Source organism: Schistocerca piceifrons, chromosome 4 (assembly GCF_021461385.2).
Source record: "Schistocerca piceifrons isolate TAMUIC-IGC-003096 chromosome 4, iqSchPice1.1, whole genome shotgun sequence".
NCBI classification, from domain to species: domain Eukaryota; kingdom Metazoa; phylum Arthropoda; class Insecta; order Orthoptera; family Acrididae; genus Schistocerca; species Schistocerca piceifrons.
The window spans coordinates 101518562-101534984 of NC_060141.1; positions in this window are offsets into that span (position 1 = coordinate 101518562).

A 16423-nucleotide genomic window follows, 5' to 3' on the forward strand; every position below is an offset into this window, starting at 1 on the left:
TGTCATTTCCTCATTAATGTGTTCACACTGGACATTTTGTGGCAAAAACTTGAGTCAAGCTTTTGTTTTCATAGTTACTGAAGTCCTTTTCTTTGCGGTTTATTAATACTAAATTATGTGCGTATCAACACCCAAGGGCTAATTCTAGGGTCACGCTTCTTTTTAATAGCGTCAATTGAATATCCAAGTTGTTGGGCGAGCGATCTATCTCTCAAGACCATAGCTGATGATCATTACACCACTCCAGAAGGAAGGGTCAGCTTGATTGACACTTCGCAATTTGAACGATGGAATTTCCTCGGTCTTTTGCTGGTAAATAAAATGTACACTGTTTCTTCATAGGCCACCACTAGGCACTGGATGTTACGTCAGTCGTTGGCTCCTGAAGCCCACGCAGTGTATTTGTCTCCGTACAGTCTTGGAAGAAATGGTTTCCTCACGTTCCACGCTCCAATAGGCGGCGATCCGACTCACGGTAGACCACCGTTCGCCTCGTATGGCTCCTCGGAGAAGACGAGACGTCTGTTTGTCTAACACGTGCGATCGTCATGTGGTGTCTGGAAATACTGTCTCGCCGTAACTGAAAATCCACGCTAGGCGCTGTAGACATCGGACAGATGAATTCTGGAGTAAACTCCGATTTACGATGACCCACGCGCCTTGCACGGATTATCGTTCCACATTCAAAGCCTGTCTATTTGCAACATGCTTCTACGTTCACTAGACACCTCCCTATAACAGACAACCCAGATGTAGTGTCTTTACGCTCGCCGTACACGGAACGTAGGTGCAAAATTCGGGCGTCATACAAAGAACACCTTTCAAAGACACATTGCTTCCTGTGAGTTTTGGTACCGAGTGAGGTGGCGCAGTGGTTAGACACTGGACTCGCATTCGGGAGGACGACGGTTCAATCCCGCGTCCGGCCATCCTGATTTAGGTTTTCCGTGATTTCCCTAAATCACTCCAGGCAAATGCCGGGATGGTTCCTCTGAAAGGGCACGGCCGACTTCCTTCCCCATCCTTCCCTAATCCGATAAGACCGATGACCACGCTGTCTGATCTCCTTCCCCAAACAACCAACCATCCAACCTGTGGGTTTTGCTAGTTCAGTATTTCGGTTCTGTGTTAGCTGATACTACGATATTACTGTTAAAGGTGAAACAGTTGGTTACCTGAAACATATCAGGTAGATGATTACAAAAAATAAAAAACTCGCAAAAATGCCGTCCTAATTGATTCGAGGACATATCACTACACCTACAGAGCTTCATGACGGAAAAAAATGTAGCCTACATAAGTTCATGATAAAAAGTGTCATGTGGGGGTATCAGGATACTGTTCATGATACTGGGTATGTTTGATGGAGGCTAGGTATTGCCAGAGAAACAGTCTGCAAATACTTACTACGGCAGGCGTGCCAGAGATAAGTCCCTGCAGTCGCACTATCCTCAGTGTCCTCGGTGGCTAAGATGGATCAGCTGGCATGGTAGCTCAGCGTGTTTGGTCAGAGAGCTGGTTGGCCTCTGAAATAAAAAAACTGAGTGGATCAACAAGCGATCTTGACCAGATGTCATGTGACGTCCACAACGACCAAACACAACGTTAAAGAAAAAAAATGGGCAGAGCATCTGCCATGTAAGCAGGAGATCCAGGGTTCGAATCCCAGTCATGGCACACATTTTCAACTGTGCCGTTGACTTAGATCAACGCCTGTATGAAGCTAGGGGTATTCATTTCACTGCACTTACTGCTTTTTATTAATGCATCTTGCCAAACCCAAAGCGGGATGGGCTGCTTGGCCTATGAATTCTGCTCCCTCTCGTGTTTCTGATACCCAGGGTTCCTGACGGTCGGTCGTTCCCTCATGACGCAACTTTGTGCTCAGTGGCCTCTGTGAGGCCCGTCGTGCTGGTGGTAACGCATTTCTCGCTTCGCCTGTCTACAGGGTGTGAGAGACGTTGGATGCTATTCTGTCATCCTGTGCAACGGATTAATCTGAGATGTACCCTTTACCCTGTGGCTCCCGCAAGATCAATAAATATCATCTGGAGTCGTCCGCTGTAAGGAAATGACACAAAAATTCACAAAATTTCTTACGTAACTAGTGGGGTACTTGGATACTGGAGTAATGCTAGTTAGTGTAAGAAAAACATGAAACTAACGAAAATAATTTAATTTTTTGCAAAAATTCTGAGAAATCACAATGGCACTTTTAGTTATGAACTGCACAAAATATTTCCGGATTCTTTTTGGAATGTGAAGTTACCTCTTAAGGATAGGATTCGCTAATGAAATTTCTATACAAAGTTTAAGATTGTTATTGACTTGCCAGAATGGCTGGCAGCTGCACCTACTCAACTTGAATAATTATCCGTTAGAATGTTGCTAGGTACGGTCGGGGCTGTCGCATGTGAAATGCAGTGAAGTGTACTGTTGTGGGGGAAATATGGGGCTCACAAGAGCTGTAGCGCACAATACTGTAAGCTGCAATGACTGCTGTCTGTGCCGCTCGCTGCTGACAAATAAGATAACTCTCGTTCTATCTGAATTGACCTTCGCCAATCAAACTCTCCCTATGCCTTGATGAAGTCACGGATTCCTATTCGCCCCTAGTCTAAATATTGGCGTCGTACACCGGTCAGATAATCAGTCCACCGTGATGCCACTCAAAAATTCGCTCACAGGCGTTTAACAATAACTCTGTCTGTCCACACCGCACAATAAGTGGTTGTGGCCAACACAGTGAACAACGCTTAATCCCAAGGACTCAATATAGAGTCACACTTCGATTCGCTCTCAACAGAGGTGCTCTCTCCCAGTGAAGTACTGAGGAGAGACTTGTTCCTCGTTCTTTGTGTACATGTATGAGTGCACACACTCTCGTTACGTGTTCTCGCTCCAAGAGTGACAACGGAATGGCCCCTCTCCACATCAGACATGAAGGGGTATATCTTTCAGTCTCTTCCATTACTCCTTCAGCTCAAGGCGTCAGTAATGTCGTCTGCCAATCAGCATTGCTCTTCTAAAATGGGAGAGTGACATTTCGTTTAAGGCGACCAATCTGGAAATCTGTAGCATCGGCGTTTGGCGTTTGCTGTCTCCCTGCGAAAACCTCTGAAACTGTGTGCTGTGTTTGTAAAGAATGCATAGGCAGGGCACTCCCACACAATGTAGCAGAATTTACTTTTAAGTCGAACACGTGGTCGTTCTCCCTTTCACTCGGGAAAACGCTGTCTGCTCTACGGGCGATTGCTGGCTGACATAGATAGGTTGACTCATTCTCTGAAGGGACTGGCCTCCTGGCATGCGGTTTGCCTCTCCTGAGCTAAAAGCTTTTGTAACTGTTGTGTCTTGAATGTGTGTGTGTGTACGCCAGCCTTGAGTATTTCAAACTTGGTGCGCACTTGCAATTTATTTGTTATTTGAATTTCGTTTACATGAATTCATACAACATGGACTTTTATCTTATTGAGTTTTAGTTCGAATGAAGCATCTTGATGTGCAGAATATGATTGTGAGGGCGGAATATGTAAGCAATGAAGGTCAGGAGACCACGACATCTTACAAGGGTAAGAAAGCAGTTGACCTAGGAGGCAGAAACCCACTGACCCCGTGTTGGAGATCAATGCTGCAACCCTGGGCCGGCATTGGCCTGCTGTGGCGGCAGCTCCAGGATTAAATGGCCTCAAGGAGGGATGCCACGTCGCAGATACAAACTCCGGTCTTCGACCTGCATCCCATATGGTGGCCAGGCGACACAACCGCTATAGTGGTAGAGCTGAGGTGCTAACATAAGTGATCTTAACGCAGATGGCTTGGGTATACAGGGTGGTCCATTGGTCGTGACCGGGCCAAATATATCACGAAATAAGCGTTAAACAAGAAAACTACAAAGAACGAAACTTGTCTAGCTTGAAGGGCGAAACCAGATGGTGCTATGGTTGGCCCGCTAGATGGCCCTGGCATTGGTTCAAATGGCTATGAGCACTATGCGACTTAACTTCTGAGGTCATCAGTCGCCTAGATCTTAGAAGTAATTAAACCTAACTAACCTATGGACATCACACACATCCATGCCCGAGGTAGGATTCGAACCTGTGACCAAAGCGGTCGCTCAATTCCACACTGTAGCGCCTAGAACCGCACGGCCACTCCGGCCGGCCCTGGCATTGGTCAAACGGATATCAGCTGCCTTTTTTTTTAAAAAAAAATAGGAACCCCCATTTTTCTTACAGATTCGTGTAGTACGTAAAGAAGTATGAATGTTTGATTTGGACAACTTTTTTCTCTTTGTGATAGATGGCGATGTAATAGTCACAAACATATGGCTCACAATTTTAGACGAACAGTTGGTAACAGGTAGGTTTTTTAAATTAAAATACAGATTGTAGGTACGTTTGAACATTTTATTTCGGTTGTTCCAATGTGATACATGTACCTTTGTGAACTTATCATTTGTGAGAACGCATGCTGTTACAGCGTGATTACCTGTAAATATCACATTAATGCAATAAATGCTCAAAATGATGTCTGTCAACATCAATGCATTTGGCAATGCGTGTAACGACATTCCTCTCAGTAGCGAGTAGGTCGCCTTCCGTAATGTTCGCACATGCATTGACAATGCGCTGACGCATGTTGTCAGGCGTTGTCGGTGGATCACGATGGCAAATATCCTACAACTTTTCCCACAGAAAGAAATCCGGAGACGTCAGATCCGGTGAACGCGTGGGCCATGGTATGTTGCTTCGACGACCAGTCCACCTGTCATGAAATATGCTATTCAATACCGCTTCAACCACACGCGATCTATGTGCCGGACATCCATCATGCTGGAAGTACATCGCTATTCTGTCATGCAGGGAAACATCTTGTAGTAACATCGGTAGAACATTGCGTAGGAAATCAGCATACATTGCACCGTTCATATTGCCATCGATAAAATTGGGCCAGTTATCCTTTCTCCCATTATGCCGCACCATACATTAACCCGCCAAGGTGGCTGATGTTCCACTTGTCGCAGCCATCGTGGATTTTCCGTTGCCCAATAGTGCATATTATGCCGGTTTACGTTACCGCTGTTGGTGAACGACGCTTCGTCGCTAAATAGAACGCGTGCAAAAAATCTATCATGGTCCCATAATTTCTCTTGTGCCCAGTGGCTGAACAGTACACGACGTTCAAAGTCGTCGCCACGCAATTCCTGGTGCATAGAAATATGGTACGGGTGCAATCGATGTTGATGTAGCATTCTGAATACCGACGTTTTTGAGATTCCCGATTCTCGCGCAATTTGTCTGCTACCCGATGTGCGGATTAGCCGCGACAGCAGCTAAAACACCAACTTGGGCATCATAAATTGTTGCAGGTCGTGGTTGAACACGTCCTGTTTCCTTAAATAAGGTAACTGTCCGGCGAACGGTCCGGACACTTTGATGGTGTGGTCCAGGACACCGAGCAGCATACATAGCACACGCCCGTTGGGCATTTTGATCACAATAGCCATACATCAACACGATATCGACCTTTTCCGCAATTGGTAAACGGTCCGTTTTAACACGGGTAATGTATCACGAAGCAAATACCGTCCGTACTGGCGGAATGTTACGTGATACCCCGTACTAACACGTTTGTGACTATTACAGCTCTATGTATCACAAAGCGAAAATAGTGGTGCAACTAAAACATTCATATTTCTTTACGTACTATACGAATATGTAATAAAAAATGGGGGTTCCTATTTAAGAAAACGCAGTTGATATCCGTTTGACCTATGGCAGCGCCATCTAGCGAGCCTACCATAGCGCACTCTGGTTTCCCCCTTCAAACTAGACGAGTTTCGCTCTTCGTAGTTTCTTCGTTTGATGCTTATTTCGTGGGATATTTGGCCCGATCACTATCAATGGACCACCCTGTATATGCTTTTCCGCATTGTGCGTGTTTAGCCCGTGCTAGGCCTTTTAGAACTTACATTAAACACTTTCGCAGCCGTCGCCGCAGAAACGCTTTTGTCACCTTAATGCTTGAGTACTGCCGTTGGCCCCCCTGGAAACAGCGCAATGACTATGTTATATTCCATAAAGTACAACACTTGCATTCGTCTGCGGCTAGCACTGCTGCAGTCCCTTTTCTAACTTTGCGCATTTACGACAAAATATGGTTGGTACACTATACATGACTTAGCGTTTGTCGATTTTTCCAAACACTTCTACGAAAGTGAATAACGTCATAGGCTTCGTTGGAGCTGGTCGGGGGATTCATACAAGTTTTCTTATTTGTTGCCGACTCGTTGGCTTACAAGTCTTTGTGAAGAATATGAGATGAAACGGTGAAGACAACATGAAGATCCTGTCTTCTACCGAGCAAAACCTCCGACCTGGCTGAGAATCGAACCCAGGACCCAGAACCCCGTGATCTAGAAACAGTAATTCTGCACGGATGGGTGCAGGTGGAAAATGAATTATACATCGCACTCCTGGCAAAAGTGCAAACACGTAAGCACGGGAGCTGTTCGGGGGATTCATACAAGTTTTCTTATTTGTTGCCGACTCGTTGGCTTACAAGTCCTTGTGAAGAATATGAGATGAAACGGTGAAGACAACATGAACATCCTGTCTTCTACCGAGCAAAACCTCCGACCTGGCTGAGAATCGAACCCAGGACCCAGAACCCCGTGATCTAGAAACAGTAATTCTGCACGGATGCGTGCAGGTGGAAAATGAATTATACATCGCACTCCTGGCAAAAGTGCAGACACGTAAGTAAATTGTACGCACACTGCTTCACTGTCTGCTCAGCGTATACGGTGCCTCCTGTTTCTTCCTTGACCGCAACATTCACATCTGTGCAGTGTAGTAGAAGCGCAAGTCTCCACCAGTGCAATGTATTTTCTGTTACACTGCACCACACAGCCGCCGTCAGTGAAGCCTTTTTGGTAGTTGTATTCCGACTCTGGAATGGTATCCTTCATTTTGTCAGAGAACTGAGTAACATTCCTAGCGTCAGATAATCTTTCTCTTAGAAAACAATGTTTATTCTTGTTTTCAACGTATTAATCATCTCACAGAAACTAAGTACTCTAGTTTCCCCACAACATCTTCCCCATTTGCAAATGTGCCTAGTCTGTATGGCTTTCTCTACAGGGCTATTACAAATGATTGAAGCGATTTCATAAATTCACTGTAGCTCCATTCATTGACATTTGGTCACGACACACTACAGATACGTAGAAAAACTCATAAAGTTTTGTTCGGCTGAAGCCGCACTTCAAGTTTCTGCCGCCAGGGCGCTCGAGAGCGCAGTGAGACAAAATGGCGATAGGAGCCGAGAAAGCGTATGTCGTGCTTGAAATGCACTCACATCAGTCAGTCATAACAGTGCAACGACACTTCAGGACGAAAATCAACAAAGATCCACCAACTGCTAACTCCATTCGGCGATGGTATGCGCAGTTCAAAGCTTCTGGATGCCTCTGTAAGGGGAAATCAACGGGCAACGGGTCGGCCTGCAGTGAGCGAAGAAACGGTTGAACGTGTGCGGCCAAGTTTCACGCGTAGCCCGCGGAAGTCGACGAATAAAGCAAGCAGGGAGCTAAACGTACCACAGCCGACGGTTTGGAAAATCTTACGGAAAAGGCTAAAGCAGAAGCCTTACCGTTTACAATTGCTACAAGCCCTGACACCCGATGACAAAGTCAAACGCTTTGAATTTTCGGCGCGGTTGCAACAGCTCATGGAAGAGGATGCGTTCAGTGCGAAACTTGTTTTCAGTGATGAAGCAACTTTTTTTCTTAATGGTGAAGTGAACAGACACAGTGTGCGAATCTGGGCGGTAGAGAATCCTCACGCATTCGTGCAGCAAATTCGCAATTCACCAAAAGTTAACGTGTTTTGTGCAATCTCACGGTTTAAAGTTTATGGCCCCTTTTTCTTCTGCGAAAAAAACGTTACAGGACACGTGTATCTGGACATGCTGGAAAATTGGCTCATGCCACAACTGGAGACCGACAGCGCCGACTTCATCTTTCAACAGGATGGTGCTCCACTGCACTTCCATCATGATGTTCAGCATTTCTTAAACAGGTGATTGGAAATCCGATGGATCGGTCGTGGTGGAGATCATGATCAGCAATTCATGTCATGGCCTCCACGCTCTCCCGACTTAACCCCATGCGATTTCTTTCTGTGGGGTTATGTGAAAGATTCAGTGTTGAAACCTCCTCTACCAAGAAACGTGCCAGAACTGCGAGCTCGCATCAACGATGCTTTCGAACACATTGATGGGGACATGCTGCGCCGAGTGTGGGAGGAACTTGATTATCGGCTTGATGTCTGCCGAATCACTAAAGGGGCACATATCGAACATTTGTGAATGCCTAAAAAAACTTTTTGAGTTTTTGTATGTGTGTGGAAAGCATTGTGAAAATATCTCAAATAATAAAGTTATTGTAGAGCTGTGAAATCGCTTCAATCATTTGTGATAACCCTGTATTAGACGTCGCACTGTCATACCCTCTCAGCTTTGTACTCTTTTCTTCTCAGTGCCATATTCTACAACCATTATATTTGCTATGAATATTATTGATAGTGTTGCAGTTATTATTAATTTGTAGCCACTGCTGTTACTCTAAATAGGTTTAGATTATATGCTGACCGCCTTTACAGTACTATCATTACCGTTATTATAGTTATTCAATATAATTATTGCGTTACTGAATTATTTGTGTCTTTGGGTCCCTGATCTGGCATTCGAGAAGTTTGAAGACACTAATCTCTAAAGTTAAGAAGCACATAAATAAAACTTCACATGTGTGCTGTGGACCTCGACATTTGACTGCTTACACTGCGCTTGTCGGCCCTATTCTGGAGTACTGCTGTGCGGTGTGGGATCCGCATCAGGTGGGACTGACGGATGACATCGAAAAAGTACAAAGAAGGGCAGCTCGTTTTGTATTATCGTGAAATAGGGGAGATAGTGTCACAGAAATGATACGTGAATTGAGGTGGCAATCATTAAAACAAATGCGTTTTTCGTTGCGACAGGATCTTCTCATGAAATTTCAGTCACCAGTTTTCTTCTCTGATTGCGAAAACATTCTGTTGGCAGCCACCTACATAGGGAGAATTGATCATCACGATAAAATAAGAGAAATCAGGGCTCGCACGGAAAAATTTAAGTGTTCGTTTTTCCCGCGTGCCGTTCGAGAGTGGAACGGTAGAGAGACAGCATGAGGTTGGTTCACTGAACCCTCTGCCAGGCACTTTATTGTAAATAGCAGAGTAATCACGTAGAGGTAGACGTGATACGACTGCAAGTAACTGGCACATTGCGAATAATTTAATTCAATTTTGCTAATAGTTTATGCAGCTGCTACAGTTAAACAATTTATTTAATTCCAAGGAACGCAGTTAAGGATGAATTTACCACCGACAATATCTGCGTCGGGACGGGTGCCGGTAATGCATAAGGAAGAAGAAGAAAATAAGGCACAGCCTTGCCTGAGGAACCACCCCAGCGTTCGCCACGTGGAAAAGCACGGGAATTTACGTAATGAATGAAATGTTCAGAGCGCACTTTGCTTCTGTAGTCAGTTCTTCATCAGCTCTGCGTGAAAGCCACTGAGCTCCTTTTAGAATTCCTGTCTTTCATAAACACCAAAAAAATCTGAATCGGGATATGTGGATAGGGATTCGAACCCACTTCTCCCGAATGCCTTGACCGATGTTCTACGACGCACTGCGTATTTAAGTGAAGTACGCTATGCTGCAAATAAGAATAAGTCACTACATGTCTGGTTTCCTGTCATGAAGACTCTACTAAAAGTCGAGGCGAAGTTGATGTCAAAGTACAACAGACTCTACAAATGATGACAACAGAAGAAACAAAGTGGGGGTGGAGAGGGGGAGGTAGGGCTGAACGAGGGGGCGGAGACGCCCCAGAGCCTCGTCAAATGATACCAACACTCTCTACGCTGAGGTAACGAGATGCATTCGTTGTTTTTAATTAGAGCTAGACGCAGGCAGAACAGGTGCTGGTCTTCCTCCAAAACTCTGTCGACCGCGAGTTGCCTATGTGGTGGAAGGGCTACATTGAGGGAGTTGGTAGGGTGGAGTGGGGGGGGGGGGGGAGGAGTGAGGCGAGCAGAGTGGGGAAGGGGTGGAATTCAGTGACCGAAGGGAGGTGCGAGGGCCCGGGTGGCGCTGGCAGCACGGAACAATGCACGGACCGGTGGACAATAAAAATGTTCGTGTGGGCAGCCCTATTGATTGACTCCAAATGGACGGCAGGATTTCCGAATGCCGAGGAGAGTGGAATGGTACCAATAAAAAAGCATAAAAAAGCCGCCTGCGGTACCAACTCGCCTTTACGCGAAAGGTAAAACCTATCAAACCTTTTTTCTGTTAACGGAGCGTGCGACCTTTTTCCGGGGAAAAAGCGTTTGTTCTGATTTCCGTTTCCCGTGGAGGGAAGTGTAGAAACTTTAACAACGTTTGGCTCAAAAAAATTTACGAATGCGAACAAAAATGCGGTTAGCTCAATAAATTATTCTGCGTCGAAACCGGATGTAAGCTTCCTTTCTGAACAATTACAATGTCGATGTCGGTATTTACAGGCTGAAGATCAGTTTACAGGTTTTTACGTTAAACTCCTGACATGGATAAACGATGTTTATGTTTCGTTCTTATGATGATAGTTGAATTATGGCTCTGAGCACTATGGGACTCAACTGCTGTGGTCATCAGTCCCCTAGAACTTAGAACTACTTAAACCTAACTAACCTAAGGACATCACACACACCCATGCCCGAGGCAGGATTCGAACCTGCGACCATAGCAGCAGCGCGGCTCCGGACTGGAGCGCCTAGAACCGCACGGCCACCGCGGGCGGCAGTTGAATTATGTCCGTGTTAACATTTTATCTGTAGTTTCCCGTAGTTTCTCACATGACTTGTTAGGTTTCGTGTTTATAGCGTAGTTCTTCAGTTCCAGCGTCTCCTCAACGATTTTGTTATTGGTCTTAGATCTGAAAATCGCATATTACCCGTGTCTCTCCTCCTTTAAAACCGCACGCCGTCTCTATACCCATATTTCAATTTTAATTTTTTAATGCATTTGAGTGATCATTTCATTTCCTTCAACCTCATTCATACAAAAACTACGTGTGTGTCTGCTCCTTCGACAGTTAACTTACGTTTATGTCTCGGGACTTAAACACAAACCTGAAAATGTTTATCACGTGTTTCATCCTCGACCCCCAGTACCAGGTCACAATATTAATTTGTTTAATTTTTTTTATTTTCTTTCCTACTATCCATCGTTTCATACTGCGAACGACTTTTCACGCCAAAGCTTCGTTTCGCTGTCGGTTGACCATAACGTAATGAAAAAGATTCTGATGACTATGGGGCTACGTCGATAAAAATCAAATATTGATGATAGTACATCAAACGGAAGATCGTTAAATTAATAGCTCATAACACGTAGCACATTCATTCTTCAATCTCAGCGTAAGAGACGAGATACGCTGCTTTATCTTTACATAAAATTTCAATGATTATGTGCCATATTTACTGCGGAGGAAATTAAACAAAGCTATTATAAGCCTAGAAGTCATTCTGGTCTGCTGTCTCTTTCGGAAAAAGATACCTCGAAAATTAATTCGAAAGGAGTTATATTTTTACAACCAAACGTGTTTTCTAACTGAATTGTGAACGGGGAACAGTAATACACAAATGCAGTCTCCAGCGAATTCATGAACTTAACGTCCGTGAACAGTCAAATTGTAGACCATTATTAACATCTGTTTGCTGCAGAATTCTTGAGAATATTCCAAGAAGAAATATAATAAATTTCATGAAAACGGAGAAGTGAGTGTCCACAAACAAGCACGGATTTAGAAAGCATCGCTCGTGCGAGACTCCGCTTATTCTTTTCTCTCATTATATCTTGTGAGCCATGCTCGAAGTACAACAGGCAGCTCCTAGATGCCAAATTTCCGGAAAATGTCTACACATAGCCCCACTTCAGACTGTAAACGAAAGTCCAAGCATATGGAGTAGGCTCTTTGATATGTGAGTAGCTCCCAGACTTCCTGAGTAACAGAACACATTGCATTTCCCAAGACGGCGAGTCCTCATCAGAGATAACGGTATCGTCAGGTGTGCCCACTGGAAGTGTGATAGTGTAACACCGAAAATGCAGATAAAATACACTATTGGCCATTAAAATTGCTACACCAAGAAGAAATGCAGATGATAAACGGGTCTTCATTGGACAAATATATTATACTAGAACTGACATGTGATTACATTTCCACGCAATTTGGGTGCATACATCCTGAGAAATCAGTACACAGAATAACCATCTCTGGCCGTAATAACGGCCTTAATATGCCTGGGCATTGAGTCAAACAGAGCGTGGATGGCGTGTACAGGTACAGCTGTCCATGCAGCTTCAACACGATACCACAGTTCATCAAGAGCAGTGACCGGCGTATTGTGACGAGCCAGTTGCTCGGCCATCATTGACCAGACGTTTTCAGTTGGTGAGAGATCTGGAGAATGTGTTGGCCAGGGCAGCACTCGAAGATACTCTGTATCCAGTAAGGCCCATACAGGACCTGCAACATGCGATCGTGCATTATCCTGCTGAAATGTAGGGTTTCGCAGGGATCGAATGAAGGGTAGAGCCACGGGTCGTAACACATCTGAAATGTAACGTCCACTGTTCAAAGTGCCGTCGATGCGAACACACAGAATAACCATCTCTGGCCGTAATAACGGCCTTAATATGCCTGGGCATTGAGTCAAACAGAGCGTGGATGGCGTGTACAGGTACAGCTGTCCATGCAGCTTCAACACGATACCACAGTTCATCAAGAGCAGTGACCGGCGTATTGTGACGAGCCAGTTGCTCGGCCATCATTGACCAGACGTTTTCAGTTGGTGAGAGATCTGGAGAATGTGTTGGCCAGGGCAGCACTCGAAGATACTCTGTATCCAGTAAGGCCCATACAGGACCTGCAACATGCGATCGTGCATTATCCTGCTGAAATGTAGGGTTTCGCAGGGATCGAATGAAGGGTAGAGCCACGGGTCGTAACACATCTGAAATGTAACGTCCACTGTTCAAAGTGCCGTCGATGCGAACAAGAGATGACCGAAACGTGTAACCAATGGCACCCCATACCATCACGCCTGGTGATACGCCAGTATGGCGATGACGAATACACGCTTCCATTGTGCGTTCACCGCGATGTCGAAAAACACGGATGCTACCATCACGATGCTGTAAACAGAACCTGGATTCATCCGAAAAAATGACGTTTTGCCATTCATGCACCCAGGTTCGTCGTTGAGTACACCATCGCAGGCGCTCCTTTCTGTGATGCAGCGTCAAGGATAACCGCAGCCATGGTTTCCGAGCTGATAGTCCATGCTGCTGCAAACGTCGTCGAACTGTTCGTGCAGATGGTTGTTGTCTTGCAAACGTCAGCATCTGTTGACTCAGGGATCGAGACGTGGCTGCACGATTCGTTACAGCCACACGAATAAGATGCCTGTCATCTCGACTGCTAGTGACACGAGGCCGTTGGGATCCAGCACAGCGTTCCGTATTACCCTCTTGAACCCACCGATTCCATATTCTGCTAAGAATCATTGGATCTCGACCAACGCGATCAGCTATGTCACGATACGATAAACCGCAATCGCGAAAGGCTACAATCCGATCTTTCTATAAGTCGGAAACGTGATGGTACGTATTTCACCTCTTTACACGAGGCATCACAACAACGTTTCATCAGGCAACGCCGGTCAACTGCTGTTTGTGTATGAGAAACTTTCCTCATGTCAGCACGTTGTAGGTGTCGCCACCGGCGCCAACCTTGTGTGAATTCTCTGAAAAGCTAATCATTTGCATATCACAGCATCTTCTTGCTGTCGGTTAAATTTCGCGTCTGTAGCACGTCATCTTCGTGGTGTAGCAATTTTAATGCCCAGGAGTGTACATTATGCACCATCCAAAATTTTCGCCATTTAATATCCGTTGATAACTTGCACTGTACTTTTGATTCTGAATCTGTAAGCTGTATTACAGGAACTATGTTTAATACGTAATCGATGTACTAGTGTGTTTATTTTTGTCTGTATATAACTTACTGTAATTATAATAAAAATGTTGCAAATTGCTGTGTAAAAGCCAAGGGATCTTTATTGAAATGTATCGATAGCAACGACAAAATGGTAGTAGCTGTGTCGTTGTTTATCTTCGCGTGAGGAGAGTCTCCGTCGCGTTGCGAGCGGAGTGGAAGCACAGAAGCTTGGGCCATGAAAGAGTGCCGAAGTGTTTGTTGGGCGCTCCAGTCGCCGCGGCGAGCAGCTATGCAATGTAACCGCGCCTGATCTGTTAACCAGCGGCTTTTGAGAGCACGGTAGGAGTGGACAGGCAGAATAAGCTGCAGTTACAACTATTGCCTGTCCCACAACTATCCGTGGCTTTGGAGACGACTCGAGGTTCTTCTCATCGAACAGCAGTAGCAGCAGCGGCAACAACGACAGCTCCGCATTGTCGTCGGCTACATTCTCCGTCGTCCGCACAGCTACAACATCGTAAGATTGTTAACTGACAACGTAGAGGCATTTCCCAGCACCATTTCTTTCACATAGTATGAATAACTTGAATAATAACTTGCAATAGTTAAAACTGGTAGCGCACCTGTGTTGTCATTGTCCCCAGACATTATTACCAAGGAGGGTCCCTTTCTTTCTATGCAGTCAGCGAGTGCCGTAAGAATACGAAAAGTGATTAACTATTTACTACCAGTTAGTGTCTTTAAAATTCAGTTTCAGTCTATATTTTCTGCCACAGTAATTGTTCACTCTTGTATTGCATAACAGTGGATATTTAAAGTAAAGCGAAATTTCACTGGCAAAACTAATAACTATAGATACAGCACAAATTAAGGTTTTATTTATTCTGTATTTAGCTTAGCGAGTGACTTCTGCTGTCTTGGTATGTATTTTATTGTTGTTATTTTAAAAATAATACAAATTGCTGATTTGCTTAAAGTAAATTCAGCTCAATCTTTCAATAAACAAAACTAAATTGCTTGCCTTTTTCTAAATTTTGCATTACGCTACACTAAGTGTACTGAAAGTTTTTGTTTTTGTTTTTATATAGCAAAGTTTAAGTTAAGCCAGTCATTTATTTAACTAGTAATTTCATTTAACGTTACTTTCAAAATTTAGGATTTCAGAATGACTAACTGCAAATTCAGTGCTCTCTGATTCATTTATTTTCTTGTGAACTGTTGTGATGTAGAAAAGCGTGACAACCTTCTGTTGTCACGCCAGTGAATATTTGCTTAAAATTCTTTGCCATTACCTTTTTCATTATTCTGGAGATTCATTGCCCTAGCAGGCTGGCGACCGTTTAATTATCGCTTTTTTAGCTAATCAGTGTTTCCTTTGTGTTATCAGTAATTTTTCCCCCTTGTGTGGTTCGTGAGCGATTGCACGATATTCCACCCATTTCAAACATATGATCAGTATTTAGCTTCAGTTTAGAATAGATTCATCCTTCAGAGAGTCTGTTGTACACGTTTCTCCAACTAACCGGCGTTAGTTTCCTTCGGCAACGATAGCCTTACTAACTGTAAAATTTCATTTGGCGTATGCGATCACGGTCAGTTGGCATCGCAATCCAGTTGACCGCTTAAGAAGGGAGAGGTTACAAGGCCGCACTTTTTCTCTACATACATAAGCGATGCGAAGTATTTGGTGGGCAGCAGTCTGTGACTGTTTGCTGACGACGCTGTAGTGCAATGTAAAATGTCGTCATTGAGTGGCTGTAGGAGGATGAAGGGTGACAAGGACAGAATTTATATTGCTACTAAATGTAAAAATGTAAGTTACTGCAGATTAGTAGGGAAAACAATCGTGTCATGTTTGAATACACTGTTAATGATGTGCTGCTCTACATTGTCACATCGATTAAATATTTAAGTGTGACATTGCAAAGCGATATGGAAAGGGAAAAGTACGTGTAGTCGGTATTAGGGAAGGCCCGTGATCGGCTTCCGTTAATTAGGAGAATTGTAAGAAGTGTAGGTCATCTATAAAAGAGACTGCTTGTAGAACTTTAGTGCCATCCACTCTTGAGTACTGCTCGAGTGTGTGGGATCCCCACCAGCTCAGATTAAAGGAAAACCTGTAAACGACTGAGAGCCGTGCTGCTAGATTTGTCACTGGGAAGTTCGATCGAGAGGCAAGTATTACGGACATGCTTCCTGAACTCAAATCGGAATCTCTGGTCAAACACTATTGAGAAATTCCCTGCATAACCAGCAATTGCGGCTGGCTACAGAATGATTCTACCGGCGACAACGCACATTTCGCGTAAGGACCGCAAAGACAATATAA